This window comes from Amblyraja radiata, chromosome 19 (genome assembly GCF_010909765.2).
Source record: "Amblyraja radiata isolate CabotCenter1 chromosome 19, sAmbRad1.1.pri, whole genome shotgun sequence".
Taxonomy (NCBI): Eukaryota; Metazoa; Chordata; class Chondrichthyes; order Rajiformes; family Rajidae; genus Amblyraja; species Amblyraja radiata.
Window position 1 is genome coordinate 21,565,261 of NC_045974.1, and position 21,863 is coordinate 21,587,123.

The 21,863-nt window shown below is 45.5% G+C and overlaps 1 protein-coding gene across 5 annotated transcripts in view; it reads right to left on the minus strand.

Annotated features, from left to right (window-relative positions):
- The window catches only part of syt1 (synaptotagmin 1), a 227,332-nt gene that overhangs the window by 46,282 nt on the left and 159,187 nt on the right, over window positions 1-21,863 (minus strand). The window lies entirely within an intron of this gene.

Sequence of the window (21,863 nt, forward strand, 5' to 3'; positions counted from 1 at the left end):
TTCGTGAGTCCGGATCGAATGGTGACAGCCCAGATGTGAGATAGGCTCATCATGAGAAAGGAAAAGGCCTATTAGCACAAATCAACAGGAACAGGATTACTTCCGAGAGGCACGGACCTGAGACACAATGGTCAACAATTTTTTATTTTGCAAAATGATACTTCTGGGGAAAGTGGTTAGTGCTCAGGGAACGTGATGTACAAGGTGAGGCAAACTGGAAAGGAGACAAAGTGCTGGAGTAACTCAGCGAGTCTGGTAGCATCTCTGGAGAAGATGAATAGGTGACATTTCAGGTCGAGACCCTTTTTCAGGCAGGCAAACTCGAGGTTGCCCCAGAAGAAAACCTCAATGGTGGAAGAGGCGGAGGATGGTGTCAGGCAGGTGGGTGGAGATCAGAACAGCTGCGATCAGGGTGATGCTCCCACCTGGGTTGGAGTTCATGCCGATGGACCCGGGTTGGTCTCTGTCAAGGACGGTGCGGTGGCTGTCCGTGCACCAGTCGCCCCATATTAGATGTCACACATGGGGGACCACATTGAGCCACATAACATCTGTGGCTCCGGGATCTTCAGCGGTCTCAAGACTCACAGAGAAGACCCACCGGGAAGACAATCACGCTGGACTACGAGTGATTGCCGGTGATCAGTGGGGCTTGTGAATCACGCCGCAATCAGGAGGGGAACCAAATCATCCTTCAATACAAAATCACTCACATACAGCAGCGAGGGATTGTGAAATCTGAACTAAATGTTCCACTTCTATCTGCTTCTTCTTCAAAGTTTAGGATTAGTTATGCCTAGCCTCAGCAAGGCCACCAGCCTAATCAAGGACCAGTCTCACACCGGTCACTCCCTGTTCTCCCCTCTCCCATCAGACAAGAGGTACAGAAGTGTGAATACGCACACCTCCGGATTCAGGGACAGTTTCTTCCCAGCTGTTATCTGGCAACTGAACCATCCTATCACCAACCAGAGCGCGGTCCTGACCTCCCATCCACCTCATTGGAGACCTTTGAACTATCTTTAATCGGACTTTATTGGACTTCAGTGTCATATCTTGCACTGCATGTTGTGCCATTTATCCTTAATCTGTCCACTCTAGATGGCTTGAAAGTCACTTGTCGTCTTTTCGTTGACTGGATAGGACGCAACAAAAAACGTTTCACTGTACCCCGGTACACGTGACAATAAACCAAACTAAACTATTTAGAGAGTCATAGAGTCATATACAGTGTGGAAACAGGCCGTTCGGGCCAACTTGCTCACACTGACCAAGATGTCCCTACACTAGGTAGACGAAAATGCTGGAGAAACTCAGCGGGTGAGGCAGCATCGATGGAGCAAAGGAAAAGGGCAACATTTCGGGCCGAAAGCCCTCTTCAGACTGTCCCTACACTAGTCTCACTTACCTGCGTTTGGGCAATATCCCGTTAAACATGTCTATCCATGTACCTATCCATACACCTTCTTAAATGGTGCGATAGTCCCTGCCTCAACTACCTTCTCTGGCAGCTTGTTCCATACACCCACAACGCTTTGCCTGAACAAGTTATCCCTCAGATTCCTATAAAATCTTTCCCCCTTCACCTGAATCCTATGCCCTCTGGTTCACGATTCCCCCACCCTGGGCAGGAGACTCTGTGCGTCCACCCGATCTATTCCTCTCATGATTTTGTACACCTCTATAAAATCAATTGTTGCTATTTGTTCTTGTTTTTATTTACACGAATATGGCTGTGCTGAAAAGTGATGCCAAATTAAACTAATCTCCTCTGCGTGCTCATGACCCAGATCGCTCCATGCCCACGCATATCCACGTGTTCATCCAACAGTCTTAAACTCCACACGGTTGCTCTCAGGGAGAGGTGCATTACAAAGTACACAGCTTGATTGACGTTCCCATGGAGTTTTTTTTTTTTTGCATCAAAGCTCAAAGCGACCGTGATCTGGAGCTCATTTGCATGAATAGATTTTTACAACTTGTTCACCATTTGACAGGTCTGTGTGGGAGGGAGGGAGCTGTCAAAAACCATGCAGGATGTTCAGTGCCAGCACTCACTGCACTTCTCCTCCCCTCTTACTGCGCTTTCAACATAGATCCCCAAAGCCCAGGAACAGGCCATTCTCACACCAGTTCTGTGTTACCCCAACTCCAGCGAGTACAGGTCCGGTGCCGACAAACGGTCATCATAGGTTAGCCTACTCATTCTTGTAAACCTCCTCTGGACCCTCTCCAGAGCCAGCACATCCTTCCTCAGATATGGTGCCCAAAATTGCTCACAATATTCCAAATGCGGCCTTACTTGCACCTTATAGAGCCTCAGCATTACATCGAAGGTTGACAGAAAAGCTGGAGAAACTCAGCGGGTCAGGCAGCATCTATGGAGCGAAGGAACAGGCGACGTTTCGGATCGAGGCCCTTCTTCAGACTCATCTGCAGTTCTTTCTTAAACATTTTGTCATCTGCAGTCCTTTCTTAAATCTTCAGCATTACATCCCTGTTTTTGTATACAAGCCCTCTTGAAAACACGGCAACATTGAGTTTGCTTTCTTTGCTACCAATTAGTTATCCCTTTTTCTCGTCCACTCGCTATACACCACCAGGGGCAATTTTCCAGAGGTCCAAATTAACCTACAAACCTGCACGTCTTTGGAATATGGGAGGAAACCCACACTGTCAGAAACTCCAAACAGACAGCACCCGATGTCAGAATCGAACCCCTAGTCTCTGTCGTTGTGAGCCAACAGCTCTACCGCAGCACCACGGTTTTTATATTTGTATATGCTTGTGTTATTTTAAGTGTACATCAAATTTGTGCAAATTCTCAACACAGAACAGCACAGCACAGGAACAGACCCTTCGGCCCACAATGTCTGTGCTGAGCATACTGCTAAGCTAAACTGATCTTCTCTGCCAGCACGTGATCCATATCCCTCCCTTCCCAGCATAGCTATGCGCCTGTCCAAAGATCTCTTAAATGCCGCTATCGTATCTGCCTATGCCACCACCCATGGCGGCACGTTCCAGTTATCCACCACCCTCTGTGTAAAAGACCATCCCTGCACATCTCCATTGAACTTTGACCCTCCCACCTTAAAGCTGTGCCTTCTAGGCTTGGACATTTCCACCCTTGGACAAAGGTTCTGATTGTCTACCCTATTATCATTACTCTCATTTTCTATTCTTCTGTCTTGTCTCTCTTCAGTCTCCGAGGCTCTGACTTCAAGAAGAAACGGGTGGGATGTTTGTAGATCACTGACAAAGCTTGCATCGCTTATGCTCATGAAGTTTCATTAATAATAGCAGACATGTATATGTGTGTATAATTATTTTCAAATATCTGTGGTCTTCCCCCTCTGACCCTCTCACCTCCTCCAACCCCCCCCCCCCCCCCCCCCCCCCCACAGTCCTTCACCCAAATTTCTCTGTATTTCAATGCTTCACTGATGGAGGCCATGTTTTCAGTTTATAAGTTTAGTTGATTAGTTTATTATTTCATGTACCGAGGCACAGTGAAAAGCTTTATTGTTGTGTGCTATACAGACAGCGATGAGACGATACATGATTACTTGGTCTCGGTGGGCCGAAGGGCCTGTTTCCACGCAGTATCACTACAATTAAAATTATAATGTGCAGGTATAGGAGATTAGTTTAACTTGGCATCATGTTCGGCGCGGACATTTTGGGATGAAGGGCCTGTTCCTGTGCTGTTCTAGGTTAGCTGCCTAAGCTTCAGTGATCCATATTAATTCTGGCTTTCAGTGCTGTCTTTGTGGAGTTTGCACGCTCTCCCTGTGACCAAGTGGGTTTCCTCCCGGTGCTCTGGTTTCCTCCCACAGCCTAAACATGTGTGGGTTGGTAGGTTAATTGGCCTCTCTAACTTTCCCCTGGTTGGTCGACAGGGGAGTTGATGGGAACACAGAAAGAATGAAATGGGCCGAAGGGCATGTTACGGTGCTGTCTCCCGCCACAACTGCATCACTTCCCGTCACTCTGGCTCCTTGCTCCCGAAAACGTATTCCCTTGTGGATGTTTTAAGGCTGCATTTAGATGTATTCCTTTCTTAATTTATGCAATATTTAGAAGTTTAGATTTTTTTTTAAATCTGCAGATAATTCAGGCACAGTGTTCCATTGAAATGCAAGAATGCTTAGAGAAGGTGGCGGATTTTCAACTTGCGATTGTTCTGACATCTATCAAGGCTGCTTTCTCGTTTAATCTGCAGTCGGAATTCCCCTGGCATTCCTTTGGAACACCAGAGTGGCTTCACCATACAACTCGAAACAAATGCCTGACACACAAACGCATTATTCCCCAACATTTATCTGTGAAATTTCAATAACATTCAAAGAGTTTCCTCACTGGTTTCTCCCGCATTCTCCGGAGTGCTTTCTATCCGCGAAATATTGAAGACCCCTCTTCCCAGTCGAGCCCTTACATTCTGCGGCTGTGCATGAAATTCAATATATATTCACGGATTTGACTTCAGCGGAGTCAAGATCCTTAATGAAATCTGTGTGTGTGTGACAAAATAGCATGGATATTAACTCTGAAGACTTGTAATAAGGAAACAGTAGTTCGGACACATCTGCCAATAAGTTTGAATGCCAGAAGATTGACTTGTTTACCGCAATGATGTGTTGAGAGAACCAATTACTCTTATCCAAAGGCCTTATCGGAGACAGGAAGAGTGCTACTGGGTTTAATAAGTTAATTTAAACAACATGTTATAGCCGTTGTTTTCTTTACAAGGATGTTGGAGGTAAGGTGCAATAGGGTCGGGCACGGAGACGCGGCAGGTAGTTTAGTTTATTGTCACGTGTACCCAGGTACAGTGAAAAGCTTTTGTTGCATGCTAACCAAAGATGCTAACCAGTCAGCGGAAAGACAATACATGATTACAATCGAGCCGTTCGCAATGTACAGATACAGGATAAAGGGAATAACGTGACTAATATTTAGTACAAGATAAAGTCCTTGGTGTGCCAGGGGAATTCCGACTGCAGATTAAACGTGCATTCCGATCAAAGATAGTCCAAGGGTCTCCAGTAAGGTAGATGGTAGATGGTGCTTTATTAGTCCCGTGTGTAACAGTGAAATTCTTTTTGCGTATTTACACATACGAGCGCCGCAATGTTTTGGTGCCATTTTCAAAGTCCAAAATCGCGTGCGGTCTACCGGAGCGCTTCCTGATCCAGGTAATTCCCAGGCTCCTGTCGCCCCAGGCACCTGCAGGGCCTTCCTATGTCCTCTTCAACTGGATCAGCCCGCGAACCCATATCCCTCTCCTCGCCCAGCCATCTCTGTGCCCCGGGGGCGCCTCCTGCAGCTGACCTTGAAGGCGCTGGAGGCATTACCACGGTTCACCCTCCTACCGGCCCTTGCTCCTCGCGTCCGACGTCTCCAGCGGCTCCTCGCCAGTACCGCAGAGCTCCGCCTAGCCTTAGGGTTCGAGATTTCCTCATTCACAGACCATAGACTGTTCAAATTGGTGGAAAGGTGTCAACCTCGATAACAATCAGCACGGGAGCACTTCAAGGCTGCATGCTCAGCCCCCTGCTGTACTCACTCTATACTCATGACTGCATAGCTGGTCATAGTGCGAACTCCATCATCAAGTTCACTGACGACACCACTGTTGTGGGATGTATCACTGATGGGGACGTCAGAGTATAAAAGAGAGATCGACCGGCTGACCAACTGGTGCCAGCACAATAACCTGGCCCTCAACACCAGCAAAACCAAGGAACTGATTGTGGACTTTGGAAGAGGTAGGATGGGGACCCACAGCCCCATTTATATCAATGGGTCGATGCTGGAAAGGGTCAGGAGCTTCAAATTCATGGGCGTGCACATCTCTGAAGATCTCTCCTGGTCCGAGAACACTGATGCAATTATAAGGAAAGCACATCAGCGCCTCTACTTCCTGAGAAGATTACGGAGAGTCGGTATGTCTAGGATGCCTCTCTCTAACTTCTACAGATGCACAGTAGAGAGCATGCTGACCGGTTGCATCGTGGCTTGATTCGGCAACTTGAGCGCTTTGGAGAGGAAAAGACTACAAAAAGTAATAAACTCTACCCAGTCCATCATCTGCTCTGACCTTCCTACCATCGAGGGGATTTATCGCAGTCGCTGCCTCAAAAAGGCTGGCAGCATCATCAAGAACCCACACCATCCTGGCCACACACTCATCTCCCTGCTACCTCCAGGTAGAAGGTACAGGAGCCTGAAGACTGCAACGTCCAGGTTCAGGAATAGCTACTTCCCCACAGCCATCAAGCTATTAAACTCAACTCAAACTAAACTCTGAACATTAATAGCCTATTATCTGTTTATTTTCACTTTATCTGTTTTATTTATTCATGTGTGTATATATTTATATAATGGTATATGGACACACTGATCTGTTCTGTATTCATGCCTACTATATTCCGTTGTGCTGAAGCAAAGCAAGAATTTCATTGCCCTATCTGGGACACATGACAATAAACTCTCTTGAATCTCTTGAGATGGAGAACGAGGCAGAGATGGGAGAATATCAGCCATCAGGATTGCTGCTGGCAGTCTTTCAGTCACGTCAATATACATGTCAGACCAACCCCGACTTTATCACCTTCTTTTCATCACAATCACTGTTGTATTTCTTCCACTCCTGCTAACAGGCAAGTCATTTTGCAGCTTTGATAACATCCTAGAGTGAGAGAACGTCACTCAGCGTGGAAACCTCATGTTTCCCGACTCTCAGTCTGAAGAAAGGTCTCGAAACGAAACCTCACCTATTCCTTTTCTCCAGAGATGCTGCCAGATCCGGTGAGTTACTCCAGCATTTTGTGCCTATCTTTGGTGGAAACCTGCCTCTCAGCCTACCACTCACACACCAATATTAACCACTCATTCACACTAATCCCATCGGAGCGGCACAGTTGAGCAGTTGTTGCGTCACATCGCCAGAGACCCGGGATGGATCCTCGCTGCAAGTGCTATCTGTTTGCATGTTCTCCCTGTGACCACGTGGGTTTTCTCTGGATGCTCTGGTTTCCTTCCACATTCCAAAGAATTACAGGTTTGTACGTTCTGTAAACATTGTAAATTGTCCCTTGTGTGTAGGATGGTGCTCGTGTACGAGGTGATCGCTGGGTTCAGCATGAACTCGGTGGACTGAGGGCTTGTTTCTACACTGTATCTCTAAAATCTAAAGTACAGTCATTGTATTCTCTCCACATTCTCATCAACTCTTCCCAAATTCTATCACTGATCCACACAACAGGGGCAATTTACAGAGGTCCAATTAACCTTCTGACCCACCCGTCTTTGGGATGTGTCTGGCGTGGAAACAGGCCCTTCACCCCACCATGTTCGTGCTGACCTTGTCCATCTACACTAATCCCATGTACATCCATATCCTTCAAAGCCTTGCCCATTTAAGTGTCCGTTTAAATCCCTCTTCAAGGTATTGACTGTGTCTGATTCCACCACCTCCTCTGGCAGCACGTTCCAGATGCCAACCTCTCTCTGCAGATCACTTCTCCCTCATAACGCCTTTGCAACTCCTCCCTCTCACCTTAAACCTCGCCACGTGCCGGAGGCCGTCCCAAGGTGCTGCGGCCGAAGGCTTGTTGGCTGGTGGATCCTGGAGGGAGCTGGAGACGTTGGACGCGAGGAGCGAGGGCCGGTAGGAGGGTTCACCGGGGAAAGCCTCCAGCGCCTTCAAGATCGGCTGCAGGATACCCCCCCTCCCAGGACATAAAGATGTCCGGCCGAAGAGATGGGCGTCAGTCCGTGGGAACTGCCTGCGGACCGAACGGACTTTGGACCTTGGAATTGGCGCCAAAACATGGCGGCGCCTGCACGGGTAAAGATGCAAAAAGAATTTCACCGTGCAGTTGCCCTTGTGACAAATAGAACACAATTGAACCATTGAAACCTGCACCCTCCTGTTTTTGATACCCCTACCATGTAGTGAAAGGTTCCAAATAAACCCAAGAACATCATGAACAGGAACATGACGAGGCCAGTAATCCTCCCACTCATTCAATCCTTCCCAGCCATTCAATTAGATTATTTCAGATGCAAAATGGCATGCTGTTTTGCTCGCTCCATTACAGGAAGCATGTAGAGGTTTTGGAGAGGGTGCAGAAGAGGTTTACCAGGATTCCGCCTGGATTAGAGGGTATTAACTATAGGGAGAGGGTAGACAAACTTGGATTGTTTTATCTGGAATATTGGAGGTTGAGGGGAGACGTGATGGAAGTATACTATTTTGGACAGGCACATGGCAGTGCCGGGAATAGAGGGATATGGATCATGTACAGGGAGACGAGATCAGTTTAACTTGCCGCCATGTTTGGCACAAACATTGTGGGCTGAAGGACCCGTTCCATCACTGTACAGTTCTAACCTTCTGTATAAAATTAAGAGAGGCGTAGAGTCAGAACCTTTTTTCCCAGGATGAAAATGCCACAGACTAAAGGGCACAGCTTTAAACTGAGAGGGGGAAAGTTCAAAGGAGATGTGCGGGGCAAGTTCCTTTACACAGAGTGGTGGGTGCCTGGAACGTGCTGCCAGGGGTGGTGGTGGAGGCAGATACGATAGTGATCTTTAAGGGGCATTTCTAGGGACACGTGGATATGCAGGGAATGGAGGGATATGAGACTTGTGCCGCCAGATGAGATTAGTTTAACTTGGCATCATGTTCAGCGCGAATATTGTGGGCCGAAGGGCCTGTTCCTGTGCTGTGCTGTTCTATGTTCTAAACGTGGAACTTGCTCATTTTCCCATTAGGATTAAAAAGTTTGTGATTATCGAAAGCTTTTCCTCGTTTTTTAAATTCCACACAGAAGCCCTTGAACATCACAGAACGTAAGTGATGTTGGTTCAATCCCGGCTCAGAGGCACTTTACTGAAGTCGATTCAAAAGGACTAATACATATTTAAATCTGCTGCCCATGAGTGTAGAGACTGGTGGTGGAGTTTGTGAAGCCCCGGTGAGATGTAGCAAAATGCAGGGGAAAACTTTCTGAATATTTGATTTGGCTCACAGTCAACATGAGAGGTTTGGGTTCAGATTTATAATTGCCACGTGTACTGAGGTACAATGAAAAACTTTGTTTTGCAAGGTATCAGGGCGGCACAGTGGCGCAGCGGTAGAGGTGCTGCCTCACGGCGCCAGAGTCCCGGGTTCGATCCTGACTCCGGGTGCTGTCTGTACAGAGTTTGCATGTTCTCCCTGTGACCGCGTGGGTTTTCTCCGGGTGCTCCATAGCCCTCTAAACCAAGTGGAGGAGGTTAGCTTAATTTGCCATCAAGTTCAGTATGGACATTGTGGGCCGAAGGGCCTGTTTCCCTGTTGCATTGCTCTACAACTCTGTGACTCAGCACAGAAATAGAATGTTTCTTGCTCAGTTGAACTTTGCAGTACTTTGAGATTCGACAATTAAAGACTCGAGGCGGGCAGGCAAGAAGACATGATTTCTTCTGAAAGCTCCGTGAGGGAGATCAAAATCATTTTGCAAATGAGAGCTCGAGTGCCAGACAACACCAACGGGAAAAAAACCTATCTCCACCCGACCATCCTTGGGATGAAGAAGCCCATTTCAATCTTCTTCCTTGTCTTCGTAAAACAACATAAAAGACATTTCAGAACAATAATGGATTGAATCCTTTCATGATTTAAATCATTACATACCTTTGTAATAGTTATGCCATTTTTACAAATCAGATTTTTAAAAGGTCACTGAAGACAAGGTCTTTAACATCAAGATTAGATGGCAGTTCATAGATTCATAGAGCTTTACAACAAGGAAACAGACCCTTCGGCCCGCTAAGTCCATGCTAACCATCAACCACACTTATCCTGCATTGAAGAGTCATAGAAAGTCATAGTCAAACAGGCTCTTCAGCCCATATTTCTCACACAGACCAACGTGTCCTGTCTACACTATTCCCACTTGCCTGTGCGTGGCCCATATCCCTCTACACCTACCCTATCCATTACCTGTCTAAATGTTTCTTAAACGTTGCGATAGTACCTGCCTCAACTAACTCCCCCGGCAGCTTGTTTCATACACCCAACACCCTTTGTGTAAAAAGGTTAGCCCTCAGGTTCTTATTAAATCTTTCCCCCCTCACCTTAAACCTATGTCCTCTGGTTTTTGAAATCCCCTATTCTGGGCAAGTGACTGTGTATTTACTCGATCTATTCCTCGCATGATTTGTGCACCACTATCAGATCACCCCTCATCCTCCTGCGCTTTAAGGAATAGAGTCCCAGCCTGCTCAACCTCTCCATATAGCTCAGGCCATCGAGTCCTGGCAACATCCTGGTAAATAGTAAGATTAAACGAGAACTTACCAGTTCGAAGTTTGATCGTTATTTTATGAGGAGTACGTTGAGGGAATACGTGAAGAACCCCGCCAGGACGCATGCGTGTCATTCTTCAAAGCAGCGGTGTGAAATCACAGATAACTGTAATGACTTAAACATAGTAAGATTAGAGATAGAAATACCAGTTGAGTATATGATCATGGGTGGGAGCGGAGGGCACGTATTCCCTCAACGTACTCCTCATAAAATAACAATCAAACTTCGAACTGGTAAGTTCTCATTTAATCTTACTATATTACTTTGGAGTCACGTGAGTGACTACGTGGAGATTTCAAAGCTCTGTGATTTCACGCCGTGGAAACGAGTCCATGCATCACATCTGCCTTAATGACTGTAGGAGGAATTGTGTCAACATAATTTAGACATGAATCCGACATTGAAATCCATGAAATTTATTAACACAAAATTATAGCCCCTATTTATGGGGTAAATTAAATTACAGAACTTAAAATTGTTTCTGCAAACGTTCCAGGTTTCATGACTGGTTTATGATTAAATAGTTGGAATGTTTATTCCCCTGACCATCCTGCTGCCTTGAGGATTTGGTCCATTGGTACATCCAACTGCATAGCTGCCGATGTAGCTGCAGCCCTGGTGGAATGAGGTTTAAAAATATTAGTATCCACCCCAGCCTGTATTAGAACCTGTTTCAGCCATCTTGAGATGGTCTGGACCGTCACTTTTTGTGTGGTTGCTTATGGCTGACTAAAAGTGCCTTCTCATTGCCTCTGATGATTTTCGTTTTCTCCATGTACAACGACAAATGTCTTACTATACAGAGTCGATCATCTGTTGGATAAGACCTAAATTCTATATTGAGGCCCGCTGATCCCTGTCTGTTCTGCTTTACTAACTCATAGATATGAAACGTAATATTTTCAGATGAAGAAGTCATGTTGTCCAGTCTTAATTTATGTAATGACTGTACCCTTTGTGCCGTGACCAATGCCATTAGCATGACTGTTTTTAATGTCAGTCTATGTAGGGACAGAGCTGTTGCTGGAGACCAATTCCTGAGCATCTTCAGGACAATACTCACATCCCATATTTGGGAGTACCTGGTTCTTGGGGGATTGGTATTAAAAATTCCCCTCATAAGTTTTGTTACCAGTGGGTGAGTCCCAACAGAGTGACGCTCTGTCCCCTGCCATAGATAAGTTGATAGGGCACTTCCGGCGCAGTTGATGGCACTATAACTGAGCCCCTCATCATAATGGAGGCCTGCCAGGTATTCCAGAACAGACGGGATGTTCATATCTCTGTAGGTGATGCTGTTTTTGTGACAATGCATCTCCCACTTCCTGATATAGAGCAGATACTGTTTTTTGGTTGACTGTCTGTGGGCCGCCGAAATCATGTTCACTGTTCGGTCCGTCAGTCCCAGCTGTAGTAGTGGTATTTTTAAACTCTACAAATTAATAAATTCAAATAGTTATGGCATGGGTGGCTATCCCTTGTTACGGGATGAACCAATAAGTCTGGTCTATTCGGGATGGTGATACATGGTTCTAATACCATGTTCAGTATCACTGGGAACCATGGTTGTGTAGGCCAATCGGGTACTACCAAAATACCAGACGCAGAGTCTTGCTGTATTTTCCTTAATACGCGACTGATGAGGCAGAAAGGAGGGAATGCATAAATAAACAATTTCTCCCAATGCAGCGAAAATGCATCTGTCGCCGCTGCCCCAGGGTCTGGTTCCCACGAAACATAGTTTGATAACTGGTGATTAAGCCTGGATGCGAATAGATCGATATCTGGTGTTCCATATCGTGCTGTAATATCAGCAAATACTTTTTTATTCAACATCCATTCGGTGTTTTCATTAAATTTGCGTGACCTGGTGTCTGCCACTAAATTTAGTTTACCTGGCAGGTAAGTAGCTGATATCCAAATATCTCTCTGGATACACCACTGCCAAATTGTATTAGCCAGATTGTCACATGATGTCGATTTGTTTCCACCCATGTGGTTGATATATGCTACCACGGTGGTATTGTCAATCTGTAGTCTAACATGCTGGTGATATGACCCAGTACAATATGACTTTAGGCCATAGAATGCACCCAACATTTCCAGGTAGTTTATGCCCAGTGTTAGTAATAATGATGACTCCTGAGCAGTCCATCTACCTCCACAGCTGGAGATGGGATTGGTGGCACCCCAACCAAGTGCACTGGCATCAGTTTGTAGCACCATAAAAGGGTTGCTGATAATGATTGGATTGAAACAAAGCCAAATGTTATCTATCCACCATTTTAGTTCCATTATAGCTTTGATTGGTAGCTTCATTGGTCTGTCAAAATGACCAGCATTGATTTTGAGTGCTTGTATTTTTGCTCTCTATAAATTTTGGTAATGTAAAGGTCCAAATTGTGTGGCTGGAAAAGCAGCCACCATTTTGCCAATTACTTTTGCTACCAATCTGATGGACGGTTTACTGATGTCAATGAGGTTATTGTAAGCCTCTATTAAGTCTATAGCCTTTCCCTTTGGCAAAGTCACCGACATGTGAACTGAGTCAATGGTGAACCCCAAATAGTCCATAGTAGTGGAAGGCGTTAATTTAGATTTAACTGGATGGATAATAAACCCCAGTTTTTCAAATAACTGTTTTGTGGCTGTTACAGTTTGTTAGGCCAATTCCAAAGTTTTGCCCACAATAAGTATGTCATCTAGATATGCCATGACCATGTGTTTCCGTTTCCGTAGAAACGCTAGGGCTGGTTTCAACATTTTAGTGAACAGCCTGGGGGCTGATGTTAACCCATTTGGCAGCGCTCTATACTGCCACAGCTGTCCCATCCAGTTGAATTTTAAGTAACATCTGTGGTCACCTCGTATAGGCACTGAATAGTAAGCATCTTTTAAATCGATGCTAGCCATGAAGTAACCTTTGGAAATCAATTGTTTAGCAGTAACAAAGGTTTCCATTTTAAAATGAATATATTGTACAAATGTATTCAATTTGGTCAGATCTATGATGATGCGACAACCACCATCTTTTTTGTTTTTGGTAAAGATATTGGACACGAATTCTAGCGGTTCGTGTTGGGATTTTTCAATTATACCTTTTACGTAAAGCCGCTCCAGTTCAGCATGCGCTTCTGATTTTTCTTTACAGGAAAGTACGAACATTCGGTTCGGTATATGTTGAACTGGAGGGATGTACTTGTGTATAAATTCTATTGTATATCCCTGGATACTGCTTAAAATATAAGTATCGGTAGTTAACATACTCCATGCATCCAGAAAGGAGTGTAATCTCCCCCCAACCTCAATGCTCCCTGCAATTTGTAGGGAACCAGACCCACCTACCTCCATAGTTACCAGTGGCAGGTTTACTTCTTTTTGTAAATCCTTCGTTGATGTTGAGGCGCTGGTGTCTGGGTTTGTGGTTTGGTTGATGTTGGAGGTTCGCGTGTCTTCCAAGAAGGCCGGCCTGGGCCATGGCCTAAAAAAGACTCATGTTTGGTGTACCGGACCTTCGAGCTTTCACCAGTCGGTCTTGTTCTACTGGTGGGTGCGTAGGGGTGCTGTCTATGGCCGTAGTGGGTTTTTGATGAAGTCCCTTTTATGAGTCCCAGTGTTTTTGCTTCCTCATCGAGCTCCTTGACTTGCTTCGATAGGTTACCTCCAAATAGTAGTATTGGTGGTTTTATGTTTCCAGGTTTGCACAGACCCGCGAATTTCGGGTTTAAAGTAGGTCGGATGGCATTCTTCCTGATGCTGTTTATCTCATATTGAGTGTTGCAAAGCAGTGCCAGTGCATCCTGTTGGTCCTGGGACATGTCCTTCTCATCCACTGTGCAGGTGAATGCTGTTATCCCTGCTGTTAGGAGTTTTAATACCTTTTGGAGTTTGATATCCATGCCTCTAACTCCTATTCCAATATGTTTCCATATACAAGTATTTACGACTGGAACATTCAGGGATATACAGTTGCCCGGTGCCAGGTGTCTTGACGTGGTGTCCAATACAGCCTGTTCTTGTAGCTGGTTAAAAGACATATAGTCTATACTGGCAGCAAGCTTTTGCTCCAGGTTTTGGCCAGCCTGGTCTGGCTGTATGAAGTTGGACACCATGTCCAGTAGATTCTCACGTTCCTGCATCCCCTGCACACTTGATTTCTCTTCTGCGAACCCCTCTTCAGGATCAGCCCAGTACTGACCCCCAGTACTCCCCTCTGATGAGGGAGAAGCACTGTGCAGCCCTACAAGAGGTGCTGCTGTGGGTTTTCCATAGAGCCCACAGTGACTCGACTCCATCTCCCGGAGCCTGTCACGTTGGAGCAAATGCTCCACACACCGCTCCATCCGGCTCCAGCGCTCACGGTCGCTGGCCGCCCGCGGCTGCTCAAACTTTGTTAGTTTTCTGTTTTGCCTTACCGCCCGGCCGCGGAGTGGATCTGGCCGGTGCGGAGGCGACATCGGGCACAGCTGATCCCATTATCGGTGATTCAAGTGTCGCTGGCCGCTGCTGGCTGCCCGCTACTCCGCGGTCCTCCCCCACCAGCTTTGTCGCAGCCCTCTTTGCTTTCTTTGACTTGTCCATGCTCCCCACCTGTAAATCGGTATGGGAAACACAAAAAGACCGCAGAGTAACTCTTACCTGCAGGTTCCGGCTTTTAAAACTGCCGCTGCGGGGGAACGTCGTTCCACCCCGCCTGACTGTTTCGCAATGCGTGTAGCGATATGACACGCATGCGTCCTGGCGGGGTTCTTCACGTAGGTACTCACGTGACTCCGAAGTAAAATCTCCTGTACACCCTTTCCAGCTTGACAACATCTTTCCTATAATATGGTGCCCAATACTGAACACAACACTCTAAATGTGGTCATATAATTTAATCTTATATAACTGCTTAATTTAATCTTATATCCAGGCCTTTCATTATTCAGTGAGCTTCAGTGAGGTCCGCCCTCATCCTTATAAACTCCAGCGAGTACAGGCCCAGAGCCATCAAACGTTCCACATACGCTAATCCAATTATCACTCGGATCATTCTCGTAAACCTTCTCTGGACCCTCTCCAATGCCAGCACGTCCTTCCTCAGATATGTCCATAACTAGGAGGCAGGCAGGTGGGACGGGTGTAGATGGGACATGTTGGTCGGTGTGGGTAAGTTGGACCAAGGGGCCTGTATCCATGCTGGATGACAATGATTCTATGACTCTGCTCACAACATTCCAAATATGGCCTCACCAGTGCCTGATAAAGCCTCACTGTTTGTGAGATTAAAATGTTTGTTTTTGTGCATTGCCTTGCTCTGGTGAGCTGGCTGATACTGTGATTCGAGTTCACCTGACAACATTAGCTTTGCTGCATTTTGACTGTCGATGACGTCTGGACAAGATGCCCCCAGGCGTTTCACGGTCCACTTGCAAGGATCCTGTGCTTGATATGTTTTATAGCAGGCAAATTCGACAATGTCCTGTAATATTCTTGGACCATGGGGAGGTGGGGGTAGGGGGAGGGTGGAGGGAATTCACCCAACACCCACCCTATTGACCACAGAATTCTCTGCCAGCCTATGTACAACAATTCAGGCAGGCTTGGCCCTGGGAGTGTCCAAGGGCACCCCATGAACATTGGGACAGAACATAGACACAGCACAGCACAGGAACAGGCCCTTCGGCCCACATTATCTGTGCACACCAGGATGCCAAGTTAAATTAATCTCCTCTGCCTGCACATAGTCCATACCCATTCCCTGCATTTGCATGTGTCCATGTAAAATCCTCTTAAATGTCACTATCGCCACCACCACCACAGGCAGCGCGTTCTAGGCACCCACCACTCTCTGCGTAAAAACTCAGTCCGTACATTTAGCTGTTCAAGAAGGAACTGCAGATGCTGGAGGATCGAAGGTACACAAAATTGCTGGAGAAACTCAGCGGGTGCAGCAGCATCTATGGAGCGAAGGAAATAGGCGACGTTTCGGGCCGAAACCCTTCTTCAGACTGTGTCTATGTTCCGTACATTTAGCTGTTGCCTCATGATGCCAGAGACCCGGTTTTGATCCTGACCTCGGGTGCTCTGTGTGGAGTTTGCACGTTCTCCCTGTGACCACGTTGGTTTCCTCGGTGCTCCAGTTTCCTCCTATATCCCAAAGATGTGCAGTTCAATTGTAGGTCAATTGGCCTCTGCAAATTGCCGACCGTGTGTAGGGAAGCAAAGGTGGGATGACATAGAACTAGTGTGAATGGGTGATCGATGGCCGGCATGGACTCGATGGACCGGAGGGACTGTTTCCATGCTGTATCTCTAAACTAAACTAAAACATCTCCTTGATATGTTAACCCTCTCTCACATTGACTATTTGATATTTCCATCCTGGGAAAGAGGTTCTGACTATCTACCACATCTATGCCTCATTATGTTATATGTCACTTTTAGATCTCCCCTCAACCTACGATGTTCGAAAGAAAACAATCCAAGTTTCTCCAAACTAAAACCCTCTAATCCAGTCAGCGTCTTAGTACACCTAATGTGTAGAAGGGAACTGCAGATGCTGGTTTAAACCGAAGATAGACACAAATAGCTGGAGTAACCCAGCGGGACGGCTTCTTGTTCTCACCCAAAAAACTGCTAACAATGGCCTGTTTCCTTTATCTTCGTTGCTTTTTTGCACATCTTTCATTCATTGTTCTTTATCTCTCCACATCATCATCAATATCTCTTGTTTCCCTTATCCCTAATCAGTCTGAAGAAGGGTCTCGACCCGAAACGTCACCCATTCCTTCTCTCCAGAGATGCTGCCTGTCCCGCTGAGTTGCTCCAACTTTTTGTGTCTGTCCTGGTTGACCTCTTCCACACCCTCTCCGATGCCTCCACATCCTTCCTATAATGGAGTGACCAGAACTGCACACAATACTCCAAATGCATCTTGACCAAAGATTTATAAAGCTGCATCATGACACCTTGATTCTTATAGTCAATTCCCTGTCTATACCAAATGCCTTCTTTACCACTCTATATACCTGTGTTGCCACTTTCAGGGAGTTATATACTGAGACCCCATGACCCCCCTACACATCAATCTGTTAAGGGTCTAGCCATCAACAGTATAACTTCCTCTTACATTTGAGGCAATTCTTGAGGCGAGGCGCCTCAAGTAGATGCTATCAATGGTGGAGAGGGCTAGGCTGTCTTGAGACTGATTTAGCAGGTGAATCCAGAGCACGGGCACAGACGGCTGAGAGCATCGCTGTTAGTGGTGGAGGGATTATGTCTGAGGATGACCAAGAGTCCAAGTGCTGTTGAAATCCAATAATCTATCAGCAAAACAAGGCTGAATGTGATGCCTGCATCCAAAGGAAGGTTAATAAATTATCTATAGTAGTTTAGTTTAGTTGAGTTTGGTTCAGAGATAAACCATGCCGGAAACAGGGCCTTCGGCCCACCGACCAACAATCACCCATACATTAGACCCATCCTACACGCTAGGGACAATTTACAAAAACCCAATTAACCTACAAACCTGCACGTCCTTGGAATGTGGGAGGAAACGGGAGCACATAGAGAAAATAAAACGCGGTCAAAGGGAGAAAGTACATACAGGACCCGTAGTCAGGATGGAACCCGGGTCTGTGGCGCTGTGAGGCAGTAACTCTACCACCTCCGTGTCCTGGAAGTGCCCCTCAGTTCTGTCAATTCTTCTGTTTAGAGCTTTCTCTTTCAGTAGCACAGAAATGGGTTCAGTTTTATGCATCGTTTGTGAACTGTTTAACTCTCATTCCCTTTAGTACTCTCAGAAAAATCTGACATTTCCTCCACTCAAAGCTGCAGACACATTGGATGTAGAAAGCTGTGGATGCCATCATGTTATCTTAAAGGTGATCACCATTGTCCTTTCTGGTGCTCAGGTCAATAATCCTGCTCTAACCAGTGCCACACAGAACTATAGTCCTGTCTGTGGGACCTTGCTATGTGCAGAATGACTGAGGTGTTTACAAAGCATTTCAATGGCTGCAAATCACTTTGGAAATTCCTGATGGACCTTTAGCTGCTACAGGAATACAATTTAGTTTAGTTTAGAGATACAGCATGGAAACAGGCCCTTCGGCCCAGCGAGTACGTGTCAGGCAGCAATCTCCATACACTAGCACTGTCCTACACACTAGGGACAAATTACAATCTTTACCAAAGCCAATTAACCTACAAACCTGCACGTCTTTGGATTGTGGGAGGAAACCGGAGCACCAGGAGGAAACCCATGTGATCACAGGGAGAATGTACAAACTTTATCATGGATCTGTACATGATGCAATGGCTCGATTGTAATTGTGTATCGTCTTTCCGCTAACTGGTTAGCACGCAACAAAAGCTTTTCACTGTACCTCAGTACACGTGACAATAAAGTAAACTAAGCTAATCACCTGAGGTCAGGATCGAACCCGGGTCTCTGGCGCTGTGAGGCAGCAACTCTACCTCTGCGCCACTGTGCTGCCCAATTACTTTGTGAATTAGTCCTGCAGTGGGTTGGAAATTTAAATCTTCTCTCTTTGTTAACGTCCCTTCTATATCGGGAACTGGAGGGTGAGTAATTCACTTGCAGTCAGAGAGGTTTATTTTCAAATATATTATTATGTTGTAGTGTGTGGGAGATCAGAGTCTGTTCAATTATGTATAAGCACTCCAGCAAGAGTGGCAATCAAAGTCCTCAGCTTCTACAACCAACATCCCCACAGCCTGTGAGTGGAGGTATGTCTGATTTTTTCTGAGTACCTAATGGAACGAGAGATAAACAGTTCACAAACGATGCATAAAACTGAACTCATTTGCATGCTACTGAAATGAATAGTTTTATTTTTTTTTTTTTTTTTTTTTTTTATTAGAAGTACGGTAAATTACAATAACACACAACACATATATCTTAATACATTTTTTGTACCGCTTCATTTTTTTTTTTTTTAAAGCTTTAAGAAAAAGATAGAAGTAAGGAAAGTAAAGAAGGTGCGCAAGAGTTGTGAAGTGCAGGAGAGTGTTGGGAAAAGAAAGCCCCTTAGAAAAGAAGTTAGAGAAGGAAGTAAAGTAAGAAAGTAGACCCTAGAAAAGAAAGAAAAAGAAAGTAAGGACAATCGCTCTATTATAACATTAAACTCCGCAGAAAGACTACCAACCAAGTCTGTTTTTGTTGTTTTATCTCCCAATGCCAGGTCCTGATACCATTTATTTATTTATTTATTTTTAAAATTACTATTGTACCTCATGCTTGTAATAGGTCCATAAACGTAGACCACGTCTTTTGGAATTGGTTTGCTTTATCTGCTAAGAGGAATCTCATCTCTTCCAGATGTAATGTTTCAAACATATTTGATATCCACATTTTTATTGTTGGTGTGGGCGCATTTTTTCCAGAATTTAAGTATGAGCTTTTTTCCCATTATTAGCCCGTAATTGAGTAAATTCTTCTGATACACGTTTAATTCAGGGATACCTTCCGATATCCCAAAAATGATCCATTCTGGTTTTGGTACCAGTTTTATTTTAATTAATTTTGAAAAAATATCAAATATTCCATGCCAGAATTTTTGGATTTTTGGGAAATGAATAGTTTTAAACGGAAGAAATAAAAGAAGTATGATGCAAGGAACTGCAGTGATTTTTTAAATCAGTCTGGAGACGGGTCCCGACCCGAAAGCTCACCTATCCGTGTTCTCCAGAGATGCTGCCTGACCCGCTGAGTTACTCCAGCACTTTGTGACTTTTTTTGTAAACCACCATCTGCAGTTCCTTGTGTTATCAGGATTAATTTACTTGTTTTTGACACACTTTTACTATTTCGTATAAACTACAACAGGGTAAAAGAACTTTCAATAACTTGAATGCAGATGCGGGCTAATTGTACCAAGGATAGACACAAAGTGCTGGGGTAACTCAGCGGGTCAGGCAGCACCTCTGGGTAACATGGGTAGGAGATGTTTAATGTTGCAACCCTTCCCCAACCTGAAATGTCACCTACCCATGTTCTGCAGAGGTGCTGCCTGACCCACTGAGTTACTCCAGCACTTTGTGTCCATCTTTGGCACAATTAACCAGCATCGTACTTCCTTGTTACTGCAATTTCTTGCTGCGGTTCATGGTAAATAACAAAAGTGAGCAGGCGAATTAATCTTGAAGAAACAAGGAACTGCAGATGGTGGTTTACAAAAAAAAGTCAAAAAGTGCTGGAGTAACTCAGCGGGTCAGGCAGCATCTCTGGAGAACATGGACGTTTCAGGCCGGGATCCTTCTTCAGAACGATAAAAAAAAAAAAAATCACTGCCCTGTTTTGGAGCTTTTTATTTCCAAATATACTGTGCCTCATTGAATCTGTGAAGATATTACAGCTTGGTGGCTTCAAAGGGATCACAGGCAGCTTGGTGGCTTCAAAGTGATCACAGGCAGCTTCAAAGTGATCACAGGCAGCTGGGTTGTCAGCTTTTTTGTCTGGTTAGAAGGAAAGATTCCTGACTTTCTTGCAAAGTTGTAAGAATTTTACATCAACACAACTGATTTTTCTTCAACTTAGGTAACACTTTAACAACACCCCATTCCCCCCTCCCCTTTGTCCTTCACACCCCCCCCCCCCCCACTACTACCCACCCCCCCCCCCCACTACCCACCCCCCCCCCCCACCCCCCTCTCCTCTGTGCCCTACCAGGACTCGTGTTCATAAATTATAGGACCAGAATTAGGCCATTCAACCCATCGATCCTACACTGCCATTCAATCATGGCTGATCTATCCATCACTCTCAATCCCATTCTCCTGCCTTTTCCCCATAACTCTTGACATCCTTACTAATCAAGAATCTGTCACTCTCCGCCTTAAAAATACCAATGATTTGGTCTCCACAGCCTTCTGTGGCAATGAATTCCACAGATTCACCACAAACTGACTAGTAAATTTCTCCTCATCATTTATTACACCTAGTTCTCTCCTTCTTATCATACAGCTTTTTGTCTTTTCCTCTCTGGCCTTTATCCACCCATCTGCCTATCAATAACACCCCTCGCTTGGGTTCACCTGTCAGACTTTGTCCTGTCCCTCCAAGCTTTCTTCTCCCCCCTCTTCCTCATAATCAGTCTGAAGAAGAATCCCAACCTGAAACGTCACTAATCCATGTTCTCCAGAGATGCTGCCTGACCCGCTGAGTTACTCCAGCAGTTTTCCTTTTTTTGTAAACCAGCATCTGCAGTTCCTTGTTTCTACATCCTGATTTTCCTTGGTTGTTTCCGGAGAAGAATCCTTTATCCAAACACCCAAGATGGTGTCCAACCCAGGCCACTCTTCGTGTGCTGCAGCTGAACTAAACTAAACCAATGCAAGTAGCAAGGGACATCAGTGTTGGCTCTTGGGCTGCAGGGTGGTGCAGTGGTAGAGTTGCTGCCTCACAGCACCAGAGATCCAGGTTCGATCCTGACTACGGGTGCTGACTGTACGGAGTTTGTACGTTCTCCCCATGACCACGTGGGTTTTATTCGGG